Raw genomic sequence first — 16,672 nt, 5'->3', positions numbered from 1 at the left:
AATGTGGCTTCAAGGACAGCAGACCTGTGGCATTGACCTCCGACCTCATGAACACCCTGGAGAGACTCATCTTGGAGCAGCTCCGGCCCTTGGTCAAACCACTCTTGGACCCCTACAGTTCGCCTATCAGCCTCAACTTGGAATTGAAGATGTCAGCATCTGCCTGCTCAACCGTGTCCACGCCCACCTGGATAAATCAGCTAGCACTGTGAGCACTATAAATTATTAACAACTACATACCATATTGACATTCCAACAAAACAACAAAACAAAACACAGACAATTCATATCTATAGGTGGATGGGGACTGTGGGCTGGCTAGCCACAGAAATCTGAGACAGCATTTTTAATATTTTGTGTGGGACCACTGGATATTTTTTTGACGAGGGACCATGGCATTTTCAGAACTTCTCATCCATGTACAATCCATCTATTCTCATCCTTTGTGATTCATTCTGGGAATGTATACACTCTACAGTCAATTGTCTCTGCAGTAGACCCGGGTTTTTATGACCTCAGCTTGGCTTTGGGAGTTTGGGATGCAGTCCATCAAGGACATTTTATCACAGGACAGGGCGTTCGTTTAAGGTGGAGCGCCGTTCATTCCTATTAAAAGTGGTCAGTGGTTTTGAAGCCGAAGAAGCTTGACCCCCTGCCTGTGACGATACCTGGATTGCCGACCGAGCAAACTTGAATAGGAGTAAAATACTTTAATCGTCAGCTCTTCTAGACTTTTCTAAATGTTTTTGGACCGAATGGCACAAATTATGACAGTGAAATGATTCATTTTGCAGGGTTTGTGACAAATGTACACTTCTGACACTTCTTTCATAATGGGTCTATTGTTGTTTCCTCTTCTGTTACTGTAACTGTTTCTGGTGCATTCATGATATGAAATGTGACCTCAGTGACGTACAACTTATCGCCACAGATAAAAATTACAGACGGGCTGCCTTGCCTGTTGGAAATGGGCATATGTGATTTTTAGCATGTGTTCCCACGTTCACAAAACCTGTGTAGACCCACTTATTTTGGTGGAAAATCGGCATTAATCTCTCAGTCCCCGAGATCCCACATTCATTCCAAAATTATTTTTACACCCTTTTTATCCTTGAAAGTTGCAGATCAAAAACAGTTTCATACAAGTAGCTAAATAGCTCGTGAGCTTAAAACTTTTTTAAATGAATAATATTCAGTATTTTTGTGATGATAATTTAAATCTTAATAGTCATAGTAATCTCAATATTTAATTAATCAAATAAGTAGTTAACTTAAAAATACAATATTTGCTTCTGATAATAGTGGAGTGGAAGTATGACTGTAGTTAGTTTCATGGTGTTGTCAAAACAATTAGACAGCTGCCAAAAGCTGACAACATGTCAAAGAACTTGTTCCCCTGTATGGCCTGTAATGTGTAATGGGTGATATCAAACTTCCTTTAATTACTGTAAGTTTTCAGAATTTGGTCCTTTGCCCTTACCTTTAGGAGACAACTAAGAGTATTCCCCAGAAAGAATGTCTTAGAATTATTCATGCTTTCATGCTCTCTGGACTCTACTTTCCTCTCTGTTTTACAAGTGAAATGAAGCACGCTCTGCCAACATCTGGCAGTAAATCTACATTCATATTTGACTCTTTATCCTGCAGCGTGCTGGGATCCACCACATGATCCCCGTCTCTGAGGACTGAAGGATACAGAAACTGGATTCCTTGGATTGATATGCTTGGCATGGCCAACCTAATGGGTGAAATCACTGCCCCAACGGAAGTCTGACCATCTCTGTTCCCGTCCCACGTCTAGAGGAAGAATTACTGCTCACTTTTATCCAAAGAGCTGAAATATTTGCTGTGGTGTGTCAGCCATGTGGAGCCTTCATGACCAATACATGAAGATGACCACAAGCTGCTTTCTTTTGTTCTGAATGCTTGTTCTCTTAGGTCAGTGCACAGGGCAACTTGTAAAAGGGCAGAGATAATGTTCCCTTTTGTTTTTCCTAATGATCCATATGAGTTAGCAGAGTGTCAGATAACATATCTCTACTAATCAGATTTAAAATCAAATCAAATCGATTTTATTTATATAGCCCAAAATCGCAATCACATTGCCTCAATGGGCTTTACCACATCTTGAGTACAGATGATGACAAATGAAAACAGTGTCTCATATTGGAACATGATGCAGGAGTGGCTGTAATATATATCAGCCTACATTGTCCATAAAACAACACATGAGTCATTATGCTGTAATATACCTGTTTCACAACATGGTCAGTTGCATGAGCAGCCAGTTCCACAGTTTGAGCACTGGTAAACTTGACGTCTGTGAGAGGCAGCATTAGGTGTTGAATATTTTACACATTCCTATGGATGTGGAGACATAAAGTGCATTAAAAATGTCAAACCTTAGCACACCCAGTTGTGAAACTGATCTGCACTGCTGGGTGGGTGTCAGTGTGAAGCAGCCAGAGGGGATTGCAGAGTTTCTGACATCAGGGTGAAATTGATTTAAGCAACAGTTGGCTTTAATGCATCAAGATGTGTCAAGAGTGCGTCCATTATGTTATAGTGTGGTGGCACTCAAATGTTGGTCATTTTTAAAACTTTAAGGGTGAGACTGAATATTTTTTGGTATTCTTTTTTGCTTTTCAAAAATGTTATTAGTTTCAATCTTTTAATTCTAATTCTTTCTTAATGCATGAATAATAAATGATCTAATGATATTGTATAGCCTGTACCCGGGCTTTTACTTTGAATTGAGCATATTGTCCTGACTTTTCAATGCAGGGCTTTAACTTGTAACACACAGTTACAGAATGAAATGCAAACCTTTAACTCCATGCTGCACAAACACATTATTAAACAGATTGCATGTGCACGCAGTACAATTTTGAATCTGCATCTGGGTGAATGTAAACAGCAACAAGATGGTGATGGTGACATGGTCAGCATCTTCTCAGTAATAGTTTGAAATCTTGTAAACACTGTTCATCAACTTTGACTGTGTGTGAGCATCAAGCATCAATGATGTAAACACCTCATGCCCATTTCATTTTCCCTCGACCAGACATCAGTCAGGAGCAGCCTTAAATCTAAACCAGATTGCTCCCATCCTGGTTCTCTCCCCTCTCCTCCCTGGGGCAGTCCGGCTGGTCAGGTTAGATCAGGCCTATTCAACTACTTTTTTAGAGAGGCCAGATTTTTATAAAAGTAAAGTACTTAGGGGCCAGACTTTTACCTTGTATGACCTGTAAAACTTGGGAAAACGATGTTAAAAACAACACACAATTATTTTTTTCTTTGCTTTATTACATTTAAATTTGAAATGGGACTGTTAGACACAGTTACCTCTGCTTAAACATTTCGGGCTAACACTTTTTTTTTTGATAGAATAAGGATATTTTTAGCATAGAATAGAATAGAATAGAATAGCCTTTATTGTCATTGTGCTGTGGGGGTACAACGATATTTAGGGTGCCTTCACAGAGCCACCGTGCATCACAAAAAGAAGACAAACACTGTAAACAGCATACCACAAAACAATAACAGCATACAACAAAGACAAACAAAAACAGGCTAAAAACGAGTGGTGTTCTCTTAAAATAGAGACAAAAAGTGAATCCAAAGGTCTGGGTTAGCTGGTCGAAAGATGCTGTGGACAGTGATCATCTCAGAGACTGTCCTTAATTCAATACCCAGGCTTTCTTCTCCAGGGCTGATAAATGTATGTACATCAAGAGTCATACATGTTACAGCAACAAATCTGCATGCGCTGCTGTTGCCATAGTTAACATCAGGATCTGCGGACCTCCCTCATCCCTGCCCCCACTGTGTCTATCAAGGTAAGTAAATACTATATTGATTCATATCCTTACTATGTTTTTTTTTTTTTTAAAGTTTGGTTAGCACACCAGCAGCCTAACTGCCCCCTCTCCTTTAAAGAAGGTAGTCTTGTGTTGGGTTTGTTGAAGGCAGTGAGTGTGTGGTGGTGTGTAAGACAAGTACCAGCATGTTGTCACAGTCACAGGGGAGAGCTATCAGAGGTAGTTAAGTTTCTTTAGTCAGCCATAACGTGCCTTGGTGTATGGTGTCACAGAAGAAAGAAAATGTCCCTGCTCATGCAATGTTACTATGGCATCCTGCCACCCTGAATTCAGAGTAACAACTTAAGTGATACATATCTGGAGGGGAAACACTCAGCTAGCTAGATAATCTAACAACGGTGGACGGCCTCTTTTCTTGTCATTTGTAAATGGCGGTTTTCTGAGGCTAAAGTTCCGTAACTGTAACGGTTAGCTCTATACACACACTCTGCATGCGATGCAGGTACGGCCCCACCGCCCCCGTGTGTCAAAGCGGGGGTTGATGTCCACAACTGAGAGTGAGAGATGTAAGTATGAAGTATCTCTCTGTCGTCTGTCTGTCCTGCTAATGTTAGCTGGGCTGGGCAGTGCATCTCTTCTCTGTCTGTGTCTTCCTATCTGTGTTCTGTGACTGTGCCTGACAGAAGTGAGAGTAAAATACAACTTCTTATTATGTGTGATGAAGGCCAATAGGTGTTCTTTAACTGCTGCTAAACCCCCCCCCCCCCCCCCCGAAATCTGCAAACATGCACTCATATGTGCATTCATGAAATGAAACTCTGGTCCAGACAATATAGGGGAATGATGATACTCCTTTTCAGTTTGCACAATATTAAAACAAAACAATAATTACATAGGTGATGACCAGTGTCAATTTAAAACACGGCATGTATGATGATCTCTTTGTTAAATCATGACAGGCTTTGATTTAAAGGAACTTTGTGTTTTGTTTCTGCTAGGATTGACTCAGAAGAGAAGCAGACAAGTGACTCCTGCCGTGCTGCTCCCTCTCTGATGTCAGACATGATCATTTGTCAAGGACAGCCATGGATGTAGACAGAGCCCCCTCCTGGCACTGAACACTGTTAGGGGAGACTCTTTTACCTTCCAAGATTTTTCCTCATCTCCATTAATGAAGAAAATGCTGCCCAGATCAGCTCCAGAAGACCCCTTGAGTATTGTCGATGAATAAAGCCTGTGTAAGATATAGCCTTTAACCTCTAGACAACAGCTGTCTGTGTGGCAGTGGCGTTCGGCAGAAAAGGAAGATCTGACTGTCACTACAATGGTCACATTCTTTATCAGCCTAGATTCAGGCTGCTGTCACCCAGCCAGCATTCCTCAAGGCCAGGGGAGAAACTGGCTTTGTGCTGAATGTCAAGTATGTCTGGGATTGCATTGAAGCATCAACAAAAGCCCTGATCAAAGCCTCTGCAGAATTCAGAGATTCACTTTATGCACAGTTACAAATAAATGCAAAAGTCAGAGGAAACAGTTTCCCTAATGTGGTAGCAACTGTTAAAAACAGAAGACAATGTTGTGGAGACAAAAAATACAATAAAACCTTTAATTGATGATGCTCCCACTGTATTTGTTGCATCTCCCGTCCACTTATTATTGTGAAACAAAGAAACCTTTACAAAATGCTGTGAGTTTGACTTGGGTAGCTGTTGGCTCATAGGCTCGCCCTTTATCAGTGATTTCTCATTCACTCACTGGTGTTTCCCAATGCTGGATGGTTGCTTCACTTGTCTGTTCAAATTCATTGCGATGTGGCTGATGTTCTCTCTGGTCTTACATTGAAATTTGTGTTCATTTGTTCATAAAACTATGGTGAGCTATTTAACTTATATTCACTGCTTGTATAGGCTAGTTGGCAGCTTGGACTTAACAGATTGAAAGGACTTGTGAAGACTGAACTGAAGACAGTTCTTAGAGAAGAGCCTTTAAACAGTGATTCAACAACTCAGTTAAGGAAAAGGAGTGAACAAACAACAAACAAATGGTCAATGACTATGAATCTGGGTGATTCATTGTGCACCAAACACAAGCAAATGCTCTCTTGGTTCCATAATGTCCACACGTGTTGGTCTATGATATGATATGAAACACTGAATCTGATCTGTGATGGGGGTTTCGGCTTTTTTCTTTACAATATTTTCATTATCAGCAGTATATGAGCTGTACTGTGAAAAAACCTCTTAAATCTCTATCTCTTTCAATTAATGCGATCTGTGTTCACCCTTTTAGTTTGTGGTCTGAAGTCGTACATACTTGACTCTTTAAACCAGGCCAGCATTAGTCTGACCATCTTTGCGCTGAGGTTTCTCTTTTTTTTCATGTGGAATGGCTTGAACCTGAATCAGTTGTTAATGTCAGCTGAAATCTGATCCAGTGGGAACAGTTTTAATTGTTGTGCCGTGTTGCTAGGTTACCAGAGTCAGTTCTTTGACAGCTGTGAAGAATTTTTTGACATTTAGAACAAATCAATCCTGTTTCCGATGAGGCGACACTTCAACACTCATCATCCCCCCAACAGCTGCAAAGTGGTGTTGATATCTGCTCTCACTGGAGCTGGCGTCCGGTGCTGGGTGGGGCAGTGTGACGGAGAGCAGGGCTGACTGAGGCTGAAGTCGCTTTGGTGCTGTACCATAAGTGCCAGCCAAGGCCAGCTGTTTCTGCGGCTGCGTGGATTGCATTGGACCTTCTGGTGGTTGGTTTGTATCTCTGCACCTTGCAGTACTTTTCTCTTGACCTAAAAGCAAGATCAGGAACTCCCCTTTTATGCAAGCCCAAAAATTATATAAAGATAGCTTTCCAGATATTTGTTTTTTGTTCCTGAAAAATAAGGATAGAAAGTGTGGCCCTCATAAATGTGGTCTGGAAGTAATTTGTTTTCTTTTAAGGGGATTTCTCTCTGGCGAACTCCATGTTTCTGTCTCTCTCTGGGCCTGGCTTGTTAAAGAGTCATCACTGTTGCTTCAGTTCTTTTGGAGAGAGCAGTCCTGGAAGAGTCTGATGACGTGATTACTATACAAGAACAAAAACCCATTTATCCGCTCTGGCATGTGTGAGGGTGTTTAAGACTGAGATACACATACCGGCCACTTTTAGTATGATAATCCCTTGTAGTGACCTGCAGTTGAAGATGGTGTTTGAACATAAACATTTGAATCCTTGCTCTGGGGATGATGGGTTATTGCTGGGGCAGACCAAAAATGAGACTGTAATATCAGAGCAGATGGCGGGATAGTAAATGTATCACAACCCTTAAACATATAAAAAACAGTTATGTCAATGATGAATGAACTCATGAATTATGCAAATGCATGAACAAAAATCAAGGAAAACAGATAATACATTACTGAATTGCATGCGTGTGAAAAAAAGGAAAAATGCATGGATGTAATGCAAAACAAAACAATTAATTTCATTATAGTAAGAAATGCACTTCACTATAAGATGGGAAATGTATATAGGTAATATACTTCTATTGAGCATCACAAAATCTTCTTCAGTGGATGGAAACTGAGCAAACTCCTGCTGTGAACACTAAAATGTGATAGAAAACTCCAGAACAAGTTCATTACTGTACCATTAATTTAATATTTCCAAGTAGGGCTGCACGATTCTGGAAAAATGTGAATCACGATTTTTTTGCTTAGAATTGAGATCACGATTCTCTGGCATGATTTCTTTCATGAAATGTTTATTGCACTGATGAACTTGAACAAAACAAAAAAAAACATTGTAGTATGGCAGAGCAATGCTTTTTTTGTTTTGTTGAAGTTCTATCATTGATGAGAAATGATTTTCACAAAAGTAAAAAAAAAAAAAAATAGACGCTAGCATCTCCCGGATTTCAGCGGCTGTCCAGTTGCCCATCTAGCAGGCGAGGTGGAAATAAGTGTACCCTCCGAGGCGACAAATCGGTGGACCAAAACAGACCCTCAATTTGCCGCCCTCTGTCTAAAACCGCGGACCTAGCCGGCAAAAGGACGGGCAGATTGGCGGCTTGCTGCCTTGTCTAAAAACGGCTTCTCACTGACTCCTTCCAAACACTCAACTGCAGGCGGGCTTCCTCCACTGAATCAAGTGCTGCGTTTGGGGGCGCTTCAAAAAATCCGGGAGGAAAATAGGAGCATTTGTTTGTGATCCAGCTCGAGATATAAAATGCTTCAGAAAAGCTATGTGTGGAATGAGATCACGTGTATGTGTGAATCGAGATTTTTTAACGATTTTTCGCGAAGCCCTATTTCCAAGGTCTAGAATGAACATTGCTGCTCAACAACATCATTTTTCAGGTACAGGATATATTCTCACTCAGCTGGCTCCATCTATCATAAAATGATGGTCTTTGTCATTCTGGTGTATAGGTGACTTTTATGAAACTTCCCCTACAGACTTAATCATATGTAAAAGGACATTAACAGTACAAGCTACATGTTTGCACAATATTTGGGACTTGTGCACAAGAGGATTCGTTATCACGACTAGAGAGCAACCAAAAGATTATAAAGGCGGACTACTTCATTACTGATCACTGCGGGTGCAAAGAATCCATGCCCTTTCTCTCAATAAGCAGATGAAAATATGTTAAGGCTTAATATGTCCCAAGATGCATTGGTTAATATGTCCTTGCTTACATGCTGTATCTCAAGCATTTTGCTGGATATGAATGTATTCATCACTGCAGGTGGCAAGCATGAAAATCCAGGGATGAAGGACTGGTCCCATAACTATTGTGATTGCAAGTGAGTTTAACTCCTTTCCCCACACTGAATATGGCAATCTGATTTGTATGGCCTGATCTGACAAAACAATATTCTCCCTAACAATGTAGAGACGTCATAGTGAGTCATTGTTACCTTTACAATGAAAGTTATGTTTTGTGTTTGTTTGTTTGTTGATTTGTTTGTCAGCAGGATTACACAAAAACTACTGAACAGATTTACACCAACCTTGAATGGAGGATGGGTCTTTGCCCAAAACAGACCCCATCAACTTTTGGTTTTGATAAAGAGACGAATCAAGGATTTATCCCCCCCCCCAACACACACACACCTTATTTTTAAAATTGTGAAATAGGGTGTTTTTCAACATTTTTTGTTTCTCAGGGAATAATGCATGGATCTAGTTAAAAAAATCAGGCATATTAAGTTGGCTGGTTTATATAGACCCAGACACACCAAATCTACATCAAAGAACTAGCAAGCAATGAAGCAACAGGCTCAAGGAGCGTTCCCTTTCTTTTTCTGTTTCTCTTATCAGGCACTGATTTGATTAGCTGAACAGCCAATCAGGGTGAACTCTCTCACCAGTGGGCCCTTACTTCAATCGTACAAGCTCAGTCAGCTGAAAAGCAGCCGACAAGGGCTGACTTTTGCCAACGGTGCATCATACACCACAACTAGGGCCACAAACACTCACCAACGGCATGACAGTCTGGGCCATATGTGTGCATACAAAAGGGTACTGTTGGGCCTGCGCTCTACTGGGTGCCATTGTAGTTAAGAAGAGTAACTTTGTTTTCTTCAAGCATAAGACATGATAGGCCTAGATCTTAATCATGCAAACAGGATCTGGATTTCATTTCTCTCTGTGTATCATGTGCTCCTGCAGTCTACGTTTACCTGATGGGATGATTAAGACTTGTGGCATGTTGAGTCTTCTGGAAATTATATTATCTGACCTACAGTAGTAAGATTATCTTTATGACTTTAATGTAAAAAATGTCTTTAGTGCTTAAGCAGACATGATACCAACATGTTAAATTGCCATTCAAACTAGAGGGTGCATGTTGGAGGAGGGCTTAAATAAAAACTAAGGATGCAAAGAAAAGAATTAAATGAAAAACAAAACAAAACACAACAGATAAGGTATGCTTGGAAAAATGCTTGAGAAAATGTGGAGGACACATGTCTTCACCTTCCAGAAGCTGCAGTGTGAGCCAAGCTCTGGAAGTGCTCTTTGACAATGTGAAGCAGTCTGGTTTGAATGGATGGCACTGCAAGAATGTGAAGCAGGGAATTGCTTCCTGATGATTTTTCTTTAACATTTATGCATCTATTCATTTAATTTAAAGACATACTAACTATAGAGTGATCATCCAGATGCAGCTGCTCTGATGTTCCTGCGTGTCGACAGATTGATGTCCCTGTCTCCTTGGGGAACAGATGGGGCTCCCTGCCCTGCCAAAACATTAAAACATATCTTTTATCTATTTTGGAAAGACATATTAGATTCCATTTGGTGTGTTATTCAAAGCTCTATATATTTACCTGTTATCTTGTCATCTCATCTGAAAGACTCTATTATACCCAGATCAAAATGAAGCAAAGGCAAGAGTTCAACACTTCACCAAGATGACTTATGGATGTATTTGGAAGAATATTTCATCATCACAACTAATCATTGTTATGATTTATTTATGCCCTGCAGTGTTTGCCACGATCACATGCCAAAATCTGTGGGTGTTTTGGGGCATCTTTGTCTGCGCCTCTGCTACAAAATGTTGATGTGAGGTCCTGACACAACCACCCCTCCATCGTTTCCAAAGGCCTCCATTGTATCACATACAATGGCTTTGCTGTGCTCCTTGGTCTCTAGCCTACACCTCAGGAAAGCCCCGTCTACAAACAACATGAGACATTATTGAGTCTGTGCCAGGTCCCATAGACATGCTGAGAGAAAAAGCACTTCATAATTGGATTGCTATTGAGTATTAGACCCCCTGGCTTTATTTTACACATGAGGTTTCATAAAGCTAAGGGGATTGACAGAAGGTTGATCAAGCAGTTGTTTCCAAGCAGCTTTGAAAAGAATGGTGCTGCATGTTCGCTGTCCTCTTACATCCTGTTCAGCCAACTCTTTCTCCAAAGTCACCGTTACAGGAAGAAGCCCGAAGCATCTTAATTAAAGTCACGTTGAATCTCTCTACATTCTGTTCAGCATAACATTCTAGCTGTCACGAGCCCCATTTCCGTTCACACATGAGCACCAATGTGTTTGCATGTGTTATTAAGGAGAGCTCAAAATGTTAACCTTACACCAGCCGATCTCCGTAAGATCCATATGAAAAACGTGTCACACTGCAGTGTTGTAGACTTAGGCTTGTGAGTTTTCATCAATCTGAGCAGGAGAATATGTGAAACAAAGAGCATGATGATTGGCAAGAAATCAGAAATCCACTGATCAGTTGTTCAATGAACAGAATGATTCTGGCAGACATGTGGACAATGTCACTGTTTCAAGTCACATGTCTTAAGACTAAGCTCCCAAATCAGGACCAAGAAGTGACAAACCTAGTCCCCAGTCTACACTTTAAAACAGTTTTGAGTCCCATACATGTCCTTTTTGACATGTAATATGAACAGAAATAATGTTTAAAAAAACACACAAAAGAAATGTAAATACATTTAAAGATATAAGCTGTGTCCCAATTCAGGGGCTGCAGGCCTCTCCGAAGGTCTCTCTGAAGGACTCGCCTTTTAAGGCTGCAAAGGTCGTGTCCTTCGGAGGAGAATCCTTCGGAGAGACCTTCGAAGGCCATGTCAACCGTTGTTTAATGGGATGGTCTAGGGCCCACGAAAGTAAGAGTGAAAAGACAAGTAGAAAGTAAAAATGTTTGACCTAGAGCAATTTTTATTTTCTTTTTAATTCTGATGATTCTGGAGGAAGAGGAGAAGCAGCTCTGTCGGTGTCTGGTATATTTCCAGTTAAGAGAGGACTGTGGAGAGGAAAACCTGTTATTTGAACCCAAAGTAATGTTATCATTACACTTGATGTTGCCATTGTCATTTTTTTTTCGGGGACTGAGAAGCAGCGCACAAAGAATCTTGGGATTTGGGAGGCCTCGAAGGATAGTAGCGGTGTATCCTTCAAAAAGAGTGAAAAGAAGCATTTGAGCCCTCGAATTGGGACAGCTTTTGTGCAACATTGTGACTTAATTGGCCTTCAATTGCATCCTTCGAAGGATCCTTTCTTGGCCAATCAGATTTTTCACTTTATGGCAGTCCCACATCTCCCCCTTCCCCTTGTCCTGTGCATAGGGATGAACCCCCCATCGTTGATTGGCAGAAATGATTTGAGTGGCCTGCTCCGGGCCACTTTGTTTTGATTTCCATATACAGAGCCAGGGGTGAGTATGAAGACTGGGCTTTTAATAAGCGTGCACACAGAACGCACAGCTAGTGAGATATACAAGATATATGAGATATATAAGGAGATATACACCAAAACTGACTTCATAATTTTCAGGACAGGTACAAATGATCAGATGGACTTATGTCTAACCTGTTGGGGTTCCATAGCATTTTATCAAATCATCAAATTTAGTCTTGAATCCTTGAGTAAATCCACAAAGGTTTTAAAAACACAAAGTTAGACTGTTGCATCTTTTTCCCCACAAAGATCTTTGGGCAGTACAGACACTAGCTGCAGAAGCAAACATTAAAGTCTCTTTTTGGCTATTCTCACATAGCCAAACCTCGACAACACTGGTTTTACCAGTTCTCGTTTTGGAGGAGGGGAAAAACTGCTCTAGTGGCGGTTGTTTGTATTTCTCTTAACCAATCACAATCATCTTGATACGTGTTAAGCCCAGGAAGCAGCAACACTCCCCCTGCAAACTATTGTCGGGGTTAAAGTCAAAGTCAAAGTCAAAGTTGGCTTTATTGTCAATTCTTCATATGTACCAGACATACAAAGGAATCGAAATTACGTTTCTAACTATCCCACGGTGAATACAAGACATACTTAGCACTCAATTAAACAGTCAAGTGCACAACAAATAGAGATGGACAGTAAATAAAGTAAATAAGTAAAGTGCACAGTAGACATTTACCAAAAAAACAATAAAGTTCACAGTGTAGATGTGTTGAGCAGCAAAGTTATAATTGTTGTAATAGTGCAAAGACAGTCAGTAATAGCAGCAGAAGTTTTCTGTTTGACATAAGTGTGCAGTGGCACATAGTGCAAGAGAGTCCTTATGTGGGTCAGAGGATTCAGAGTCCAGAGTCTTTTCTTCTGGTGTGTGTGTGTGTGTGTGTGTGTGTGTGTGTGTGTGTGTGTTTTTAGGGGGGCCGAGTTTTTAGCTTCCTGACAGCCTGGTGGATGGAGCTGGGGGTGGGGAGGGGAGAGAGTTTAGCATCCTAACAGCCTGGTGGATAAAGCTGTTGGTGAGTCTGGTGGTGCGGGAACGGAGGCTCCTATACCTTCTACCAGAGGGTAGGAGGCTGAACAGATTGTGTGCAGGGTGGCTTGCATCGCTCACAATTGTGGTTGCTTTGCGGGTGAGGCGGGTGGTGTATATGTCCTGCAGGGAGGGGAGTGGGACACCAATGATCCTTCCAGCTGTGTTCACTATGCGCTGCAGGGCTTTCTCTGTTGTAGTGAGTGCAGCTCCCGCCCCACACAGTGATGCAACTGGAAAGGATGCTCTCAATGGTGCCTCGGTTGAATGTGCACATGATGGATGGTGGTGCCCCTCCTCGCCTGAGTTTGCGCAGGAAGTAGAGGCGCCGCTGAGCTTTCTTCGCAAGTGATGCAGTGTCGGTGGTCCAGGAGAGGTCCTTACTGATGTGCACCCCCAGGAATTTGGTGCTGTTCACTCTCTCCACAGCAGCACCATCGATGGTCAGTGTTGGGTGAGGCCTCCCTGGAAGTCGACAACAATCTCCTTGGTCTTGCTGACATTCAGTAGGAGATTGTTGTTTCTGCACCACGTGGTAAGAAGGTTGACCTCGTTCCTGTAGTGACTCTCGTCGCCCTTGGTGATGAGACCCACCAGAGTTGTGTCGTCCGCAGACTTCACTATGTGGTTGGTGCTGTAGGTTGTTGTGCAGTCGTGTGTCAGCAGGGTGAAGAGCAGGGGACTGAGCACACAGCCTTGGGGGGCCCCTGTGCTCAGTGTGATGCTGCTCGAGGTGTTGTTGCAGACACGCACTTCTTGTGGCCTCTGACTGAGGAAGTCCAGCAGCCAGTTGCAGAGGGAGGTGCTGAGCCCCAATTTGTCAAGTTTGCAGATGAGTTGTTATGAGATTATGGTATTGAAAACTGAACTGAAGTCAATGAACAGCATTCTCACATATGAGTCTTTTGTGTCCAGGTGGGTGAGGGCTGGGTGGAGGGCAGAGCAGATTGCATCCTCTGTGGATCGTTTGGCTCGGTATGCAAACTGGAAGGGATCCAGGGTGGGGGGTAGGATGGATTTGATGTGTGACATGACTAGCCGTTCGAAGCACTTCATGATGATGGGTGTCAGTGCCACAGGACGGTAATGTGAAGCAGGATGGAGCAGATTTCTTTGGCACAGGTATGATGGTGGCGGCCTTGAATCATGATGGAACAACAGCTTGCCTCAGAGAAGTGTTAAAGATGTCTGTGAAGACATCCTTAAGCTCTTCTGCGCAGTCCTTCAGCACACGACCAGGGATGTTGTCTGGACCTGTGGCCTTGCGGATGTTGATAGCGGAGAGGGTCCTCTTTATGCTGGCGGCAGACAGGCACAGAATCTGATCGTGGGGAGGGGGTGAAGTCTTCTGTGGGCGTGTGTTGTTTTGTGCTTCGAAGCGTGCAAAGAAGCTGTTCAGGTTGTTGAGCAGAGAGATGTTGCTCTCACAGCTCTGTGGCGTAGGTTTGTAGTCCTAGTCTGGATGCCCTGCCATAGGCTCTGTGCATCTCTGCTGTCTCTGAAGTGCTAGGTTATCTTGTGTGTGTAATCCTGTTTTGCTTTCCTGATGCCGCGGGACAGATTGGCTCTTGCTGTTCTCAGACCAGATTCATCCCCGGCTCTGAAGGCGTTGTGTCTAGCCCTCAGCAGCCTGTGGACGTCTCCTGTCAGCCATGGCTTCCGGTTAGCCCGAGTGATGATGCTTTTTGTGTGGTTCACATCATCGATGCACTTGGTGATGTAGGAGGACACAGTGTCTGTGTACTCCTCGATGTCTGTGCGGTTGTTGTAAGTGGCTGCCTGCTTAAACATTTCCCAGTCTGTTGTGTCAAAGCAGTCTTGAAGAGCAGAGGAGGCCCCCTCTGGCCACACTCTTACCTGCTTCTGAACAGGTTTGGTGACTTTCACTCTCTGTCTGTATGCTGGCATTAGCATAACAGTGATGTGGTCAGAGAGTCCGATGTGGGGGAGGGGGTTAGCTTTGTATGCTCCTTTGAAAGTAGTGTAGACAAGGTCCAAAATGTTATCCCCCCTTGTTGGGAAATCAACATGCTGGTGAAGTTTTGGAAGGACAGTCTTGAGATCAGCATGATTGAAATCTCCAGCGAAGATGGTGAAACCGTCTGGGTGTGCTGTCTGTTGTTCACTGATGGCCTGGTACAGTTCACTAGCAAGATCGCAGTAAACTCCCTGGGCAGATAGAAAGGACGGCACCTTATGATCATGAACTCTGCCAGTGGTGAACAGTGTTTGCATACCACTACAGCGTCCCGGCACCATGTATCACGGATGTAAACACAGACCCCACCGCCACGAGTCTTTCCTCCGTTTACGAGGGCCCTGTCCGCTCGATAGCATGCTAGCTACTCCTGTTTCACTGAAAACGAGCACACAACAGTTACTCACTGTCCGATTCATTGACCTCAGCAGTCGTATTTGATCCATTTTATTGTCCAATGATCGTACATTAGCCAGGAGGATCGATGGTATGGCTGGGCGAGTTGGACTAGCCGCTAGCCTAGCCCAGATACCTCCGTGCTTGCCCCTCTTCTGCTTCCTTGCACACCGCTTCCAATGCCTCCTTTCCGGGGGAGGCTTTGCTATTTTTAGTGTGGAGGCGAGTCCTGGTACTTAAAAAGCTAAATCCACACTAAATAAAAGGTAACAGGTGCTAGCTTGTTTACGTCAGTGTTCAGGTAAGGGTTTAGGTCACTTAAGACCCTCATGCTGTGAAGCAGCAGTGCTAACCACAGCTACCAATCTTCTGCTCTTTAACGCCATCATCATGTCAAAATAAAATGTAAACTTTACTGCATTACATGCACTAATTATTGACCAAGTACAAAATACCTGCAAAATAATGATATTCCCATAAATGTACTTTGTGTTTAGTACTAATTAACAGTTGTTTGCATGTGAACATGCTGCTGTAATTCAAATTAAGTGACATTTAAAAGAATAAAGTCAAACAGCTTTGCATTCTTAACTCTATATAATCCAATCCACTTGCAGTGTGATGGAGAGTCTCTTCCTACATTAGCCCATTTACTTCTATGGCTCTGCAGTGCAGTCTATGGCTTCACGGTGGCATGTAGCATGGGGACAAAGGCTTTACATCTCAGTCACTGCGAGGACATGACGGTACATGATGAAGAAGAGGCCCTGCTGACGTGAACAAGATCAACTTGAATCCTGATATAGCAACAGGAGAGCCTTTGTGTTTGCCATGAGGCACTGGGACTGAAGCTGCATAGGTCATGTGAATTGTCAGTGTTCATCACCACAGCTAGCGTGGACATCATTGTTCTATTACAACAACATGTCAACATTTCGTGACAGAGTTCATGATTGGACACACCATTAGCGCTGCGCTCAACAAACTCATGGACTTGCTTTGCACTCATTAATGAATGCCATTATCTGGGTGTGAAAAAAGAGCACAGAGCACTAAGATGTTCCGTTAAAAGAGAACTGAGTAGCATTAGGGAGTAAATGAAGACCACATGCTTCGACCTACCACGCCCAACATTCTGTTCTTGGTATATTTCAGTGTCTCCCTCCAGAATTGCATGACTTGGAGCTGAAGCACAAGATTTCAAATCCCTGCCAAGAAATTAGGCAGCCATGCCCTTATTACTGT

Source organism: Sparus aurata, chromosome 5, assembly GCF_900880675.1.
Source record: "Sparus aurata chromosome 5, fSpaAur1.1, whole genome shotgun sequence".
NCBI lineage: Eukaryota > Metazoa > Chordata > Actinopteri > Spariformes > Sparidae > Sparus > Sparus aurata.
This window is presented reverse-complemented; position numbering follows the sequence as displayed.